Raw genomic sequence first — 17515 nt, 5'->3', positions numbered from 1 at the left:
GAGAATCTTTTTTACTGCACAGTAGTATCCACCAGAGAGCAGTCACTAAACACAGTTATGGAAAAAAAATGTATTTCTAAAAGTCTGTTGGATATTTCCAATTTGAAAACTTGAGGATATCTCAAGTTGTCCCCAAATGAATACATCGTGTTTACTTCTTAAAGCTTGCTTCTGTTCATTACTTATTATGTTAGTTAATTTGTAACACAATGTTCTAGATTTTTGGAGAATTTTATCAGGTATAAGGTCAATCTCCTTATAAGGTTTAGGAAATGTTGGCTTAATGTTCCAGTTGTAAATGAAGACAGAGTGGGCTTCCAGTTATTAAATGAATAAGTCACAGGAAGAAAAGGTACAGCATAGAGATATAGTCAATGGTGTTGTAGTACTGTTACATGGTGAAAGACAGTATCTACACTTGTGGTAAGCATAGAATATTGTATATAGTAGTTGAATCATTATGTTGCACACTGAGTTAATGTAACATCACCTATAACTATACTCAAAAGAAAAAAAAAGCAAGAGTGAGAGAGAGAGAGAGAGAATTTGGGGAGAGTTTGAAGTAGCTCTGATACACTCAAATTAATTTGGTATATCCTATTCTCTATTAGGAAGATAACTTCTCTATGTAGAAAACACATACACGTAGATAATTGAGAATGGGAAACTTTCCCTGATAGCAAGGGTTGAAGTTACGAATCAAAGAAATACCTAGTGAGAATTTTGTCTTCAAAATAGAATCTATGAGAACACAGGGATACTCTTGAACTTTATATGGTTTCTCGTGTACTCAAATAAATATTTGAAAAGCTTGCTTTTTAGTTAAGCCACTTTCACTAAAGCGGCTAAAAGCAGAGGAATTGAAAGGAATATGTTTAAAAGTATTTTTTGACAGAGTGCAATGTGTATCCAGGCAACCACTGATCGATTAATGATCCCTCTCGATACCTACTCGTCAGAGAAGCCTGAGTGTAAAAGGCAAAGAACCTCAGCTTAAATATATTTTTTATGAGTCGGTCATAGTAAATAATTACATAATATTCATTCATTCGCAAGTCAACCATTAAATATCTAAATATCTAAGGACTGAGACTGGAATTTGGTCCTCAAGGAGATTTAAACTGCATATTATGAAGGAAACAGATGGAAACTAAGAAGATGGTTCAGGAGGAGAATTTATTGGGATTGCTTCTGGTAAATTACGATTATATTTAACGGATTTAATAAAAATATATATACCAGTAAATTAAATAAATTGAAGTAAACAGAAAAAAAATGTGTGACCACATTAGGAAATAAGGTATATTCATGGTGGAACTATTTGTTTTTTATCTTTTTCTAATGTAAATGTCATAAAAACTTATTCAATTGATCTAAAAAAAGCATAATTGACATTTTTTTCTTACATCACTACATGTTTTATTTTGCTTTTATTGGGGAGATTAGCCATTTTGGGAAGAAAATACCATCAAACCAATGATTAAACCCTTAGGTAAGATGTTTTTGAAATTTACCAAATTTTAGGCGGGTCCCATCGTGTAATGGTTAGCCCTCTGGACTCTGAACTTTATCAAATTTTATTTTTTTTATTTATAGAAATTCTTCTTTGAATCATCCTCATATAAATTTCTTAGATTTCCTTAGAATATTTACAAACAAATGACACTTCATTGCTAGGAATTAACTCAAAAACATGACTTGTTAAACCTATCATTTTAGTGGCTTCCATCATTTCATTGTTAGCAACCTTGGAAGCATGGAATTTAATTTTTAAAAGACTAATTTTCTGATATTTTATTAGTATATTCAAAGACAGTGTTATATTAGAAATATACTCCGGATGTGTGACAGAATTCATAGAAAGAGAAGAGAGGAAAACCTCAAGGTCAAAAATCAGGTGTTAATAAGAACAGAGTTTTTCAAAGCCTTCCTAGCACTTCAGTTGAATCCCCAGATGTTCCAAACTTGTAAAGGCAGGGAAAAGGGCAAAAAGAGGTTATTGCTTTCAGGGTTTATATACTGAGGATCATTTTATTGTTGATGGTATTTTTAGATACTTTACATGTCAGAGATAATGGATGACTTTTTTCACCTTTATTTTCATATTTTATAAATACATGTATAAACCACATAACATATTTATAACCACATATACATAGTTACATGCATACATGGTTATGCTTTTTGTGAGTAGAATTTTGAATTACATGAATTATTCATTTAAAACTAAATAATGGAGAATTAAATCTTATGTACAAGCATATGAAGTCACATCCAAAAATGGCTGATGGGAAAATATAAAAATAGTATTTCAAGCTGAGCATAGCATCGCATTTGAATATCAAACAAATAAATTGACACAGCTATACAAATTACAGCAAATCTAAATTGCTTTACCAAGTATAGATGACACTGTCACCTGGGGAACAAACTTGTAAGTTATACATAAGGAATGCACATTAGATTTTAGAGTCTTTCTTTCTCTACATTCTCAGTTGCACACACAAAAAAGAATAATCAGCTGCATTATTTAAAAGAAACCATTGTGGCATATTGTTGACATGTGTGCCTGTGTGTTTCTGTGTGCATGTGTGGCCATTCCTGCGTTTCTGATCCAAGAAAAAAATCACAGCTATTTACAACTTGTTGAAAGAAATGCTCAGCATTGCAAGTTTCCTCCTTGGAAAAGACAATCCGTTATTATTTCTCCAGACACTAACTGAAACCTAGCAAACGGTGTTTTTGTGATTCAAGTCATATACTCCTGTGTCCTTTTATGAAGAAGAAAACATGTGAAGTAGGGTAATGATTTACACTTTTCTTTTTTCAGAAACACCCTTTTCTATTGTGCTTACAACTTTTGTGATAATAACAAATGTTACATTTTCACTTACAGAGACTATAATAGCAATAATGAAGTCCCTAAGCCAATATAACTAAAGCTTAAAGAGTTAAAGTTGTCATTTTAATTTGAGAATCAAGACCACAGAAGGAATACCAATCTCCTGGTAACAAAATGCAATTGAGAGAGAATCAAAGAATGGAAAACACGGAAAAGGGAAGGGAATTAAACACTAAAATGAAATGAGGGTTAATGCAGTAGAAATGCACTATACTTGAAATGAATTCTTAATTTTTCATTAAAGATTTTGGGGTTTGTTTTGTACTGAGGTAAAAAAAATGATCAATATAATTTCTCTCACAGTTTTTAAATTTTTTAATATTTATTTATTTTTTGGGGGGGAGAGAGAGAGAGAGAGAGAGAGAGAGAGAGAGAGAATGTGAGCCGGGAGGGCCAGAGAGAGGGAGTCACAGAATCCGAAGCAGGCTCCAGGCTCTGAGGTTTTAGCACAGAGCCAGATGCGGGACTTGAACATGCGAACCGTGAGATCATGACCTGAGCCCAGATGGGGGGCTTAACTGACTGAGCCACCCAGGTGCCCCTCATAGTTTTTACAGCAAGGGAAAGTAATACAAGAACTTCTGTGGAATATAGCATATAATAGAAAAACAAAACCACCATTATTCAATATAAGACTGCACTAAGTAGTTAGCATTTATATTTCTTTCATACTAAAATCAAGCGTTATTTTAATACTTAAATATTATTATCTGCACCTGAAATATACAATTGGAGCGAGTTTCCCCCATGGAGTAAAGGTGTGAGGTTGTGCTTAGTATGGGATAGTTTTATTTCTACATTCAGATGTACTAACTCTCAAATGTGTTCTCCTAGAAAAAGTAATACTAGGGGCACCTGGTGGCTCAGTTGGTTGAGCATCTGACTTTGGCCCAGGTCATGATCTCATGGTTTTGTGAGTTTGAGCCCCGCTTCAGCATCTGTGTTTGACAGCTCAGAGCCTGGAGCCTGCTTCAGACTCTCTCTCTCTCTCTCTCATCTCTCTCTGTCCTCTCTCTCTCTCTCTGCCCCTCCTCTGCTCACAGTCTGTCTCTATTCAAAAATAAGTAAACATTAAAAAAGAAGAAAAAGTAATACCAATAGTTTGGGAAAATAATATTTGGGAAATTGTAAAAAGTTTATTTCAAATTTGCTCACATATTAACAATGAAAATTATTCTGTAATTTTTATTGCATATAAGATAACAAACGTTAGTGATGTTTTGTGACTTCTAATCACAAAATGAGCTTCCTATGCTGACTATAACCATGATGCTTCTTACATTTTCCACTAACAATACTATGCAATAGCAACTATCCCATGCTTGTTATACTGTCAAAAACAATGTAAATGAAAAATGCTATTTAACTTTATTGATTTTTTTCAGAAAATATACTGTTTTAGAAGAATGTTCTTGAAAAAAAAACATGCTAGTTTTGAAATTTAATTGCAAATAATGGCCATGTAGCCTTAATTTCTCCCTAAACTAATTTCTTTTAAGAGCTAAATACTCCATTGTTAAAACATGTTTAAATCACAAATTGATTTCAAATGAGTTACGATCACAGTTTTCAGAAAATATAGGTCGCCAGCCACTTTTGCAACAATGTTTCTGTTTTAATCCTTGGCCTTTTGTCCTTGATTTCTGTGTCACAAAGTTGAGAGGATGTAGACAGTGATTAATATAATCTGGAATATAATTCCTCCTGGATAGTACTGCTTCTGTCTCATTGTATTAACTCTTCTCAGAAACATGCAAGTGATTATTTCTTACAAAAAAAAAAAAAAAAAATGAAGTCAAGGTCAATGAAAGCCTGGTAAGTGCATGGGTTTCATTTCTGAAAGAGTATACACTTTCACAGCAGAAGATTTACATTGTATATAGAATAAATACAATACAAATTATCCATAGCCAGTCATGGAATTTTATATAAAAAATAAATAGCCCCCTAATTGTTTCCTTTAGAAAAAATTATAGTAAATTATAGCATTAAGCAGACACAAAGATACCAGGTTTATTTTGTCACCTTCAATGCTTATTCTCTGATACCACATTTCAGAAGAGTTATGAAAGTAGAATATATTACATTTATGATACAAGTGGGCAGCAAGTATATCTATGGTAAAGATTGCTGTTTTTTATAATGTAACAGCTTAATTTAGCATGCATATCTTTAAAATCATTATGCAAAATAAATATAATATAGTTTATATTTACAAAGTAAGTTTACTCTGAGCTATGTTCAAATCAAATCCAGGTTGCATAGTAAAAGGCTCATTAAGGAAAAGACTTCATTTAAAAGTTGATTATTTTTCAATGCAAGGCCTATAATTAATGGAAAGTTATCAAACATAGTTCATAGAATTATGATTTGCTTGTCACCAGAAATAAGATCCAGCATGCATTATGTGTCGGTATAGTTTAGAGTAGTTTTTTTAGAATGTATTAATTAAGTCTTTCAAATAACTTCTTAGGTGAGAACTTATTTTCCCCAACTTGTATACGAGGAAGAAGAACGGCTGAGTAACTTGTTCAGTTCACTACTATGTGATAAGGCAGGCTTACATCTTGGAGTATTTGTACTGGACTACCTCTCTGCGTGGCCTGTGCTATAACTTTCCATTCTTTCTGCTCACACTTAGTCAATACTTGGCCAGCCAATGGCCATGTACATAAATAGATAGTGAATTTTTCTCTTTATTCAGCTTGAGACCTACTTAGCGTAGCCTCTCAATGTCATCTATTCCATGGCAAAATAAGCATTTTTTGCTATATGTCCAATGTTAGACAGAGTTCATATTAGTCTGTACCCAAAGGACAGTCCCACAATATTGTTACAGAAGCATCGCTGAATTTTCCAGTACGTAAAGTGCTGCTAGTTGACAAAATATTTTGAATAACTTTCTCAGTGACTCCCATCAGATATAAATCTCCTTCATCTTCCTCTCTGGAGTCAGTAAGTGAGAAAAATTATAAAAGAAAAATATGTCGTCAAATGATAACCTAACATTTAATTGAGCATATCAATTTTACTGCTTTACAGAAAAGTTTTATTATTTACATTAGTTATTATGAATATATCTGCTATATCAATATCAATGACACAAAATATCTTTAAGATATACAAACATTTATTTACTTAATATGATTACTTCCATTACAAAATTAACTACCAGTATGAGTACAGTATATATAAATGACGGCATAAACTTGCCAATATACCTATACATAAGTTACTTTTAGTCTTTGTTAATGTGCCTGTTTCAAATTTGATATTTAATGACTAGTGTTAGCATTTAAATAACAAAACACTTTGCATACTGGAAGATTTAGAGTATCATTCACTTATTTGATGGCATTTTTTGGCAGACATGCTTCTTTTTCCAGCTGTTGCCTCATGCATTTCTGTCTTCTGTCCACAACCCAGGGACTTCCTGAATTGTTTGAACCTGAGCAAGGTTTCGCATTCAGTTGAAACTTTTTTTTTAACTGTTGGGTTAAATGTTTCCTAAGGATTTAGAGAGATCATTTGCTATGTATTTGAATGAAGAGAAATTTAAAGTGCTTTGCTGGAATTTATTGTGGTTTTTTTTTGTCCTGTTTTTGTTTTTTTTTAATGATGCTGTGGTAAAAAAAAAAAATATTTGAAACATCCCACAGCAAGAACTACAACTGGGGCATGTTTGGAAATGTATTTTTTTGAAATTGGGACTGGGTCAGAAAATTCAAGATATGCAGTCAACAAACTAAGGATAATGGAGACACAAAAGTGAAACCAATATAAAGCAGAGATGCTCATAACACACGCACACAGTTTCTTGCATCCTTTTGTCTCAGTGCTATATCTTTCAACAGTTCTATTATAGTAATTTATTTCTTTTTTAATTTTTGAAATGTTTTTATTCATTTTTGAGACAGAGAGAGACAGAGCATGAGCAGGGGAGGGGCAGAGAGAGAGGGATACACAGAATCCGAAGCAGGCTCCAGGCTCTGAGCTGTCAGCACAGAGCCTGCCACGGGGTTCGAACTCACGGACTGTGAAATCATGACCTGAGCCGAAGTCGGATGCCCAACCGACTGAGCCACCCAGGTGCCCCTGTAATAATGTGTTTCAGGAGTTGATTAATCTGGGAGCTTAGGTGGCTTAGTTCATCTTCCACTTTTGATTTCGGCTCAGGAAATGATCTCAAGGTCTCATGAGTTCAAGCCCTGCAACAGGCTCTGTGCTGACAGCATGGAGTCTGCTTGGGATTCTCTCTCTCTGACCCTCCCCGCTCATGAACTCTCTGTCTCTCTCTCTGTCAAAATAAATAAACTTAAAAAAGGAGTTTATTATCATATTTGTTTTCTGACTCAGATATTTATATATCCTCTCAATTCAAACACCATGAGAAACACTTTTGTGAAATATACATTTAGAGTACATTTTATTTGGTCACCATTTCATTAAATATTCATGAAGTTCCAATACCTCTTTTTTGCCTTTCTATTCACCATGGTTGACAAATATTAGAAGTAGCAAGATGATGATATGCATGTTTCTCAAAGTTCATGGGCACCTGGAAGTCCACAGAAGTCGCCCTGAGTCTAGGAATTTTTGAATATTTATTTTTAAGTTTCTAAAATTTTAATGATAAGCATATGTGCTTCTTACACATATCTATCTCTATCTCTAATCTCTATCTCTATCTAGATATCTATATCTATGTCATCTATATCTAATCTATATCTATATCTATATCTATATCTGTAACTATATCTAAACTTATCTATATATATCTGAATATCTGGCTGACTACCATGAGTTTTTCCTTCCTTTGTGTGTCTCTGTGTGTATTCTTTTTGTTTTTAATAACCAAAGAGTAGCACTTAAATTATCATGAGATAATGTGAAAAAGTTATTAACTTTATACTGCACCAAGGGATTCCTGCTAGGTGAAGGCTGAATATTGTTTTGACACTTTGGAAAACATTAAGGTTTTTTTTTTTTTTTCATAGTATAAATACAGAAAACTGAGCAATAATTGACCCAGCCCTAACACACAGAATGTGAGCGTGACCAGGTTACATGAACCTGTGCTACAGAGGTCACTACCATCCCTGTATTTTAGTAGTGGCCCATTTCAGCAAAACAGCACATCATAAAAATAGTTTATAAATTTATTGGTTTTGCAGTATTTCTCCCTTTTAATTTGAAAATTGGTTTTGTTGGTGCATAAATGGTATAAGCATTAAAAGTTTATCTCTAAATATGTATACATATTTAAATATATTACAATAAGTCTTCCTACTTGATCATCCAGGAAATGTATTTTGCTTTAAAGTTAGCAAATAATAAGCGGATGTAGAAAAATAGTTTACATGTCAAAAAAGGGATGAATTATAATATTCAATGTAATATCAACATTTGCTATGACATGTACTTATATACTTAATGATAGGTAATATATGAGGTTTACATAAAATATAGAAATGACAATGTGTTTTGTTTTTTTTTTTTTACGTTTACTTATTTTTGAGACAGAGAGAGACAGAGCATGAACGGGGGAGGGGCAGAGAGAGAGGGAGACACAGAATCGGAAGCCGGCTCCAGGCTCCGAGCCATCAGCCCAGAGCCCAACGCGGGGCTCGAACTCACGGACCGCGAGATCGTGACCTGAGCTGAAGTCGGACGCTCAACCGACTGAGCCACCCAGGCGCCCCAAAATGACAACGTTTAAAAATGTATTGTAGGCTTAATTTTCTACCTATTAAAATATAAACTATTCTGTAGCTACCTTTCTAAAAAAATGTCAATTTAACCACTTGGTGTATCTGGCATTCCTCTAAAGTTATTGGCAAGTTTACAGAATATGACATGTAAATGTATGGCTTAATATAAAAAAATGGGAACATATTTGAAACAGTAACCTTTGATTTAACCGTATGTTAAATGCATCAATATAGTGTTAAAATTGAAGTCCTTATAAATCCTAAATAACAGTGTTCATCTTGGAGTTTAATTTCTTTATATATTACACTTAATTTCAGTAGCCTATTAAAAACTCAGAGGTAGAAGAGATGAAAAAGTATTGAGACTCAACTAAAATTTTTCCTGACTTTAGGCAAGTAGAGTTTATTTTAATGAAATTAATTCAATGAAAATAGAGTAGATATTACTGTTTTACAGGAATAGTTACAGAATTAATATGGTTTCTCAAGCCTGCTAAATGACTTACAGATGGAATAGGCCACTAAAAAATCACACTGCTGCTCTGCTCAACACTACTGTAGAGTTAAAAGTGAAAGGAAGCCATACAGTTTAAATCAATGTATATATTCTTGTGCTTTTCTATATTTCAGAATAAGCGCTTTTAACCAAGCATATGGGAGAATTAAGAGTACAGACAATTTAAAACAAATCTAAGGAATTATTGAAAGTAATAAAGAGGTTGAAAAAATATGTCCAATGTAAGCAATTTTATTTATTTGTTTTTATATTTCAGATATTTTTTTTATTTCTTCATAGTTACTTACTAGGAGTGACTGAAATCAAAAAAATATAATTGAGTCCCATCATCATGGAAATGGCTTTAAGAGAAAACTGGTCAGATGAATATTATTGCTTTCCATTTTCAGCCAGTAAACAGTGGCCATTGATAAATGGACTGCCACCAGTATGTCAAGAATGCTCAAGAAATGTTAGATAATTCAACACGCATGTTCACGGGGGAAAAAAAAAACTGGAAAATATCTTAGGTGAACGTCATGATTTCATCATACAGGACAAGTACGAAACCACCACCCATTCCTCTGAAAGCACTGGACTGTGCACCCTTGGAAAAAGTTTTCACTCCTTCATCATGAACAATCTTCCTCCAACAGTCAAGCATGCCTGTGTACATGATGCCAGTTCCTTTGCGCCCTGACTGCGTCATCATGTGGCCGTGAACAGTGTCGAATGGATAGAAAGTCAACCCAGAAACCACTGTAACAGATTGTGCATTAATCCAGCTGATGAAGACATGAGTACTCTTGGGATCGGGAAGCAGTGTCATAGATACCAAAGTAGGCAGCTGAGTAGATGATAATGCCCCTACACAAGCACATTAAAGCCTTGGTACAGTCCTTCAGTCTCATCAGATTTGTAGATCCTAACCAGGCAGTCATCAAGACCTCCGAATTCCCTTTCAGCTCCAAGTTTGCTCACATCGGGTATGGGCAAAATCAAGAGGGTACACAAAACACCAGGAAGCGGTCCCAGGGGCAGCACCTGATGCCAGATTCCCTGCAAAGTAGCACCCAAACTGGGTTTTCTTGTCCACACCACCCAGGAAGATCTGCTTATGTTTACCTTTGGGGGCAAAATTGAGAGGCTGGGTGGAGAAGTAGTTGATGACATTGGCCAGGTTACCAGGCCAGAAGGAACACCAGCTGCTCCCTGGGGATGTGAACCACACAGCCTATAATACACTTGTATTGCTTATCTGTGACGATTTGCTTGCTTGCATACTGCACCTGCAGCAGCAGCTTGACTCCCTCGGTGGGCACTACTGCAGCCCCTCTACCCACCAAGAACTCCTTAGTGAAGGACAGAGTGCAGCGCCATCTGTCAGGTTGAAAGGAAAGAAGAGATGAGTGACGGCTGGGACTCCAGTAGCAACCTGCTGGGCTCTGGGGCTCTGGGCTCCAATGTAAACAATTTTAGCTGGTGTAAAGTTACATTGAGATTTTTTTTTCCTCAATATGTAAGAAAGCAAGAATAAGTTAAATCTTTCAATCCGAGGGAGAGCAAGGAACCTCAGATTTAGTTAACAATGGATATGTACCACCCATGGTCCATATATTAAAACAGTCAAATAGAGTTCCTGTTGGATTAAATGATCTCAAACACACAAAGCCCTGGAACACCCATGCACAGCACTTGGTTCTCAGTAAGTTTCAGTCCTTCTTCTTCCCTTTTTCTCCTTTTCCAGCCTAATATTATGACCATTTAAAATAAAAGACTTTTTTTTTTCCCATTGCATATGACAATTGATTTTGTTTAGTATCATCATAAAAAACAATATGGACACTTTATGCACAACTATATTTTCCACATGCATAGATTCTGAACTTATGAACACTGGACTACCTGAAAGGCTGTACAAAAATATTAGGTAAGATGGGGAGAAGAAAATAGTATGCAGTGGTTTATCCTAAGAGAGAGAATAAGTCATCATCATGAAGCTATTATATGGCCACATCTCCCCTGATCATGATTTTCAAGACTGGGAGTGGTTTATCAAAATTGAGAATTCCTGTGTGAATGCAAAGTTATACAGATCTGATGGTACCCACGCAAATGTGGAAAAACAGTAAAAATATTAATGGCTGTGAAAAAATAGGGTTTCAATAAAAGACATTTTAATATGAAAGTTTACAAACTTTAATATGAAAGTTTACTAACAAAGAAGTTAGTAAACTAGGAGACACTGGGAGTCTATGAAAGAAGTCCCTGATTATATGTTAGTACTTTGTGGTGGACGATAAGGATGAAATGTAAGTAATAGACTTTGTATCAGAAATTGTGTCTTCATGATCTGACCTGGTTTCTTTACATTTTCTGACCTCCTTTCCTTACTCCAAAAGCATTCTCTGTCCTAACCTATTTAACTCATAAACCACCCATTATGTAAGTTTCAGATTTCATGGGAAGGGCGCTATATTTCAGAGTAGGACACATTTTACAGAGTAAACACATAGCAATGAAGACGTATGATATTTATTTGTGAGAACAGAATGTCACCAGTGCTCAGGTTATGGAACTGACTGGTTTGGAAGAAAAAACATTGTAACTAGTGCTAAGAAACATTTAAACAATGAAAGTAGCACAAGAAGGTCAGAGCTACTTACAGGTAGCCACTTGTTACTTGTTACTAGTTATATATATATACATATATATATATATATTTTTTTTTTTTAAGGTGTTCTGGGGACACCTAGGTGGCTCAGTCACTTGGGCATCCTACATCCGCTCGGGTTATGATCTTGTGGTTCGTGAGTTCAAGCCCCACCTCAGGTTGTATGCTGACAGCTCAGAGTCTGGAGCCTGCTTCGGATTTTGTGTCTCCCTCTCTCTCTGCCCCTCCCCAGCTCATGCTCTGCCTTTCTCTCTCTCTCAAAAATAAATAAACATTTAAACAAAATTAATAAGAAAAGGTGTTCCGGTTTTGTTAGATCTATTTTATAATTAGCCCCAAGTCCTTTCTTTCATGTGGAATATCTTAAATGTGTATGTGTGTGTGTGTGTGTGTGTGCGTGTGTGTGTGTGTGTAAATACAACATAGGCAATAGCATATGAATGTGCACATGGATATGCACGTATGATAGAACATGGACACAAGGCAGCTGTTTGCAATGCTTTGTCTGCCATTGGGTCAGTGTTCAATGCGATGTGCTGCTTGTATGGGCACTGTTAATAAAAATATGATTTGCCTTCACATATTCCAAATTACATAATAAGGTCAAATGCCAATTTGGAAATAGGTCATCAATCCAGCCATTCCTTGAATCCAATAGTTTTAGAATGCAGTATATCCTTTGTTCTGAATTGAAATTAGAAAGAAATATAATGAAATGGACATAAAAGACAAAAGGTCAGGTAGCACCCTCTGAGATGCATGGGATAGGAGAAAAACAGTCTTTAGTGATGCTACAAATGTCTTTTTATTTATTTATTTTTTAATTTTTTTAATGTTTATTTATTTTTGACAGAGAGAGAGAGAGAGAGACAGGGCATGAGCAGGGAGGGGCAGAGAGAGAGGGAGACACAGAATCCAAAACAGGCTCCAGTCTCTGAGCTGTCAGCACAGAGCCCGACACGGGGCTCGAACTCACAGACTGCGAGATCATGACCTGAGCCCAAGTCGGATGCTCAACCGACTGAGCCACCCAGGTGCCCCTACAAATGTCTTTTTAAAAGGTGGCTGACACTGTCAGGTGTTGTAGTTGAGAAATCCATGTAATGTCATGTGCTGTTGAATGCAAGGACAAAGTACTGACTTCGCTGCCCAAAGTGGGACTGTTATATGAATAGGATACTTCTATTTCTAGGTCTGTCTCTCAGGAAATTTTTGAAAGAATGCTAGCATATCAAAAAATATACCTCATTTTTAAGAAGATATTTTTAGTAGTTCTTGATATGCTAAATTAAATTAATTCGAAGGAAATACTTTGCATTATAGTTCCTGTTAGCATTCAGAAAATGTAAGCAGAGTTGGGGAATGAAAAGTTATTGTGGAAGTCTGCTATGTAACTAGAAGCAAGACCTTAATATGTTAATATGCGAAGTCCTTGTACATTTTATTGAAGCTTCTTAGGAAAATGAGTTGTAAGAATTCGCCACTGATTGAGCGGAAAGATGATGTTGCTCAAAATTTTAATAAACAAAATTAAATACATTTCTGAGAAGAAATTACTGGTACTTTTAATTATATGAATGAGGCCTATCACTATATGGTTTTATGAACTACATTCCTAAAAGATACAGACTTTGTAAAATGTGAAATAAATACGTGTACTTTTTCTCTACCAAATTATAAGGGCACTTCTAGAGCTCCAAAAAAACTGTTTGTATACTTTTCTACAATGTCTCTGGCTGCTACCCCGCAACTCAAATTGTTTTATTTTTCTCATTTCTCAGTGTCTTGTTTATGAGGAGTTATCAATGTCTAAAATATCTGCAAAACTTTTAAAAATGCAACAAATTGAGGGTATCATCTAACAGCAGAGGCAAATGGTCAATGTAGACAAACAAGGAAAAGCAGCAAGGTTAGGGAAAGATTACTGTATATTTCACAGTGTCAAACATTCAGTCAGTTCAATAAATAATACAACAAATGTGAAATCTACAATGTCAACGAGAGACGGAGGCTGGGGATATTACAGACTGACATTCCTGTAATTAAGGAATGAAAAAAATAGCAACATTTCAGGACATAACAAAGTACACCATCTGGGCCTGCCAACTATAAATATTAAATATGGAAAAAGAAAGGACAAACAAAGCTAATATAAGCATCAAGTCATTTTGCAAATTCATAAAGAATCAAAGAAAATCAAAGAATCATTATAGCCTCTAAATGCTTCTAAGGGTAATTTGTTGATAAAAGGAGTTGGCATCACTTCATAATTTACAAAGGAAGATAGAAGACAGATGTCAGAAGCAGATGTACACTTCCCAGAAAGGGGAAGAAGGAACGCTGAAGCAAATCAGGATCATTTGCAAAATAGAAATCAAATAAAATGGAAAAAAAATAAGGACTGAAAAAGCACTTCTACAGAGTTGGCTTAGTCTTCCTATCAAACTGATGCAAATCTCCAGGTCATAGCTCTCAAATTTGGAAGTACATTGGTTGAATAGACAAGTTATTGCTTTCCTACTCAGTGCATAGCATTACGCCAGGTCAGAAAGACACTTGGAGGCAAAGAGGACAACTAGCTGCAGAGACCTCAAGGGAGGACCATTTACAAAGTGTACAAGTATTCACACAAGTCAGAGTGTGTTGATAAATTCTTCACAAGATGGTGGAACAAGTGTGGTTCTCGTATCTATCAATCAGTCATTAACTCGACTATCCATTCTCTATCCATCCATCTGCAAATAATTGAGATCCTATTCTAATTATAGCCAGAGACACAATATATTGAGAGTATTTTAGAGGGCAAACAGATATAATAAAAAGATAATTAATTTCAAATAAGAGCTCTTTATCAGATTTGAAACATTGGATCTCAGTCATTCTTTATTTAAATGCATAAAAGCAAACTCTACTTATCTAATATACCTCCTAAGTATCTAAAAGAGTAAAATGAGAGCAACTGTACTTTCTACTTCCTTAGATCATATATTATATATATATGTGTATAACACACATATACACTTCTGTGTATATGTTAACATGCATATAAATGAAGCAAAAATATAAGTCTATATGTGTAATATATATTGTATATGTGTGCATATATGTGTGAGATAGAGGTGAAATATATTTATTCTTAGATTCAGCAATAGAATTGTCCATACACACATCATCATATATAGATGATTTTCAGCTGACAAAGTATTTGAGACTCGGCAAAGCTGATCACAACTTTAATATATAAAGATATATATATATATATATATATATATATACACATATATATATATAGTCATAGAATTATTTGCTTTTACACCTCTTACCTTTCATCACTCAAAGCAAGTAAACAATGTGACTGAGAAAGATTTTAACAACTGGTAATATTGATCACACATGCCCTCTCTTTTTCTTCTTAGTGACCCTAGTGATCTTCATCTTTCAGGACCAGCTGTTCAAGTCCAATCTATTCCACTTAGTCCTTCTTAGAAAGACAGGTTCAAACACATCCTCTTAGCCCTTGAACTTGCAAAACAGCTAATGTCAATTTACCCCTTTGTAAACTAACATTATGAAAAAGAAAGAGGCTTGGAGGAAAATATTGCATAAAAAGAAACACACAGTTGATTCTATTTAGTAAATGTGTTTTTAGTTTACTGCCAGAGGTTTACAGGCAGGGGTTTATTTGAAGCATATATCAAACCATACTTAATAAAAGCCCAAACAACCGTGTAAAATTCATCTATATAATCTATAGATATAAACACTTCCGAATCTCTGGCTTTATTGAGCTATTACTATTTGAGGTATATTGAATGAGGTAGTGGAACTGCCAGGTTTATAACAACATGAGCTCAGCTATGGGAAGTCACGAGGTATATATACTTTCATGGGCTGTCAGTACAATCACTAAATGGGAAACAGCATATACATACCATTGGTCTCGAAAGAACTAACTGAAAATAGGCTTAGCACAAATCCACATTAATATGCGCAATCTGTGATGTGTGTGTGAACCTAAACATGTATCGTGTTTTTCCAGGGGCAGTATTGGTTTACAGTTACTGTCTTGGTATAACTATTAATAGTGCTTCCTTTCATATACATATAGGCATGTAATGGACAAACTGAATAGCTCACACATTGTATCTCTTTCTTCTCTGAGACTACTTATTTTCAAGCATATCAGCATGTTTACATGCAAACATATATATATATATATATTTACACTCGTGTAGGCACACACACAAGCATAGATTTACAGAAATATATGTACTTACACTCACTAGTAGACAGTTCTTTATATCATAATAGTTCACGGGTATAGTTTTTGGCACATAGATTTTTCCTTCTAATTCTATATGCGACATTAGTCACTATGTTAGGATATTTTTTGTCTTCAACTGAAAATTCTGATTTAAGAAGGAAGATAGTGACATGCACAGGATGGAGAAGTAATAAATCTATTTTTGTTCGGTGAAGCTGTGGGACTGATTAATAGTAAGAGCTATAAGGTGCAACTCTGCAAATGAAAATGCTTCTGAGACGGGGCACTTGGGTGGCTCAGTTGGTTCAGCTTCCAACTGCAGCTCAGGTCATGGTCTCACAGTTCGTGAGTTCCAGCCGCGCATCAGGCTCTGTTCTGACAGCTCTCAGCTCAGAGCCTGGAGCCCGCTTCAGATTCTGTCTCCATCTCTCAGCATCCCCCCTCCACTTGCTCTCTCTCTCTCTCTCTCTCTCTCTCAAATATAAATAAAACCTTAAAAAAAAAGAAAAGAAAATGCTTCTGAAGCCACTAGATGAAGCTGGAAGTCTACCTACCTAAAGGAAGTAAAGGTAAGTTGTTTACAAATGTATTCCGTGTACCTGACATAGGATTTAACTTTTGCAAGACCTTTCAAGAGATGCATTTAGCAAATGGTGTTGGAGAATCCACTCTATCACTTCTAAGTTAAAGTCTTTTTTTTTTTTTTAGACACTTAAAATGTGTTAAGTGTCGCTGGATGCCACATCAGTAAACTAGAAGAATAAAAGGCAATAACAATTTGTGAAACATGTTAGGGACCATTTCTTTCCCATTTTGAATAAAAGGAGGTAATCTGAAAAAAAAAAATGTAAAGGTCTAGGAAACAAGCTACTGTGGATACAGTAGCAACAATAAGTTTCTTACTGATTGTCCAAAAATATTTGGCCTGCATAAATATCTCACATACTTTCTTTTTTAGTTCGCCTATGACTATTAAACAAAACAAAACAAAACAAAACAAGACCTACCTCCACTACCCCACCCACATAAATCAATGCAATGCTCCTATTGTTTCCCGGTGCTGCTACCAGTCTTATCAATATTCCTCCAAATACCCTCATCTGCATATCTACCACCAGTTCTGTCTCAAGAAAAAAAAAAAAAAAGTCTAGAAAATATAAAGTAACTACTCCTGTTCCCTGACAAACAAGGTTGTGAGGAAAAGCAACAAATCACCCAATTCATTGCCCATAATGTTGAGAGGGCGTGTGGGGGAGGATAATGGTGATAAGGGTTGGGCAACAGAATAAAACAGGTATATAATGGATTTAAAATGTGTTTGCTAGCAGAAGCAGTGATCTAAATTTCATAAAAAGTTGGATTAGAGGACTGTCAACTAAGGAAATTGCAAGGGGCACATCGATCCAGAAAAGCAACATTGGAGGGACAAGAATTGGTGGTTAAGAGATTTCCTAAGGAGACATAAGGA

General features: G+C 35.0%; 1 pseudogene; it reads right to left on the bottom strand.

Annotated features, from left to right (window-relative positions):
• Window positions 1–9635: 9635 nt before the first annotated feature.
• Window positions 9636–12295, bottom strand: LOC115511627 (annotated as a pseudogene).
• Between the last annotated feature and the right edge of the window lie 5220 nt (window positions 12296–17515).

This window comes from Lynx canadensis, chromosome B1 (genome assembly GCF_007474595.2).
Source record: "Lynx canadensis isolate LIC74 chromosome B1, mLynCan4.pri.v2, whole genome shotgun sequence".
Taxonomy (NCBI): Eukaryota; Metazoa; Chordata; class Mammalia; order Carnivora; family Felidae; genus Lynx; species Lynx canadensis.
The sequence above is the reverse complement of the archived record's forward strand: the minus strand, read 5'-3'. Positions and strand labels throughout refer to the sequence as shown.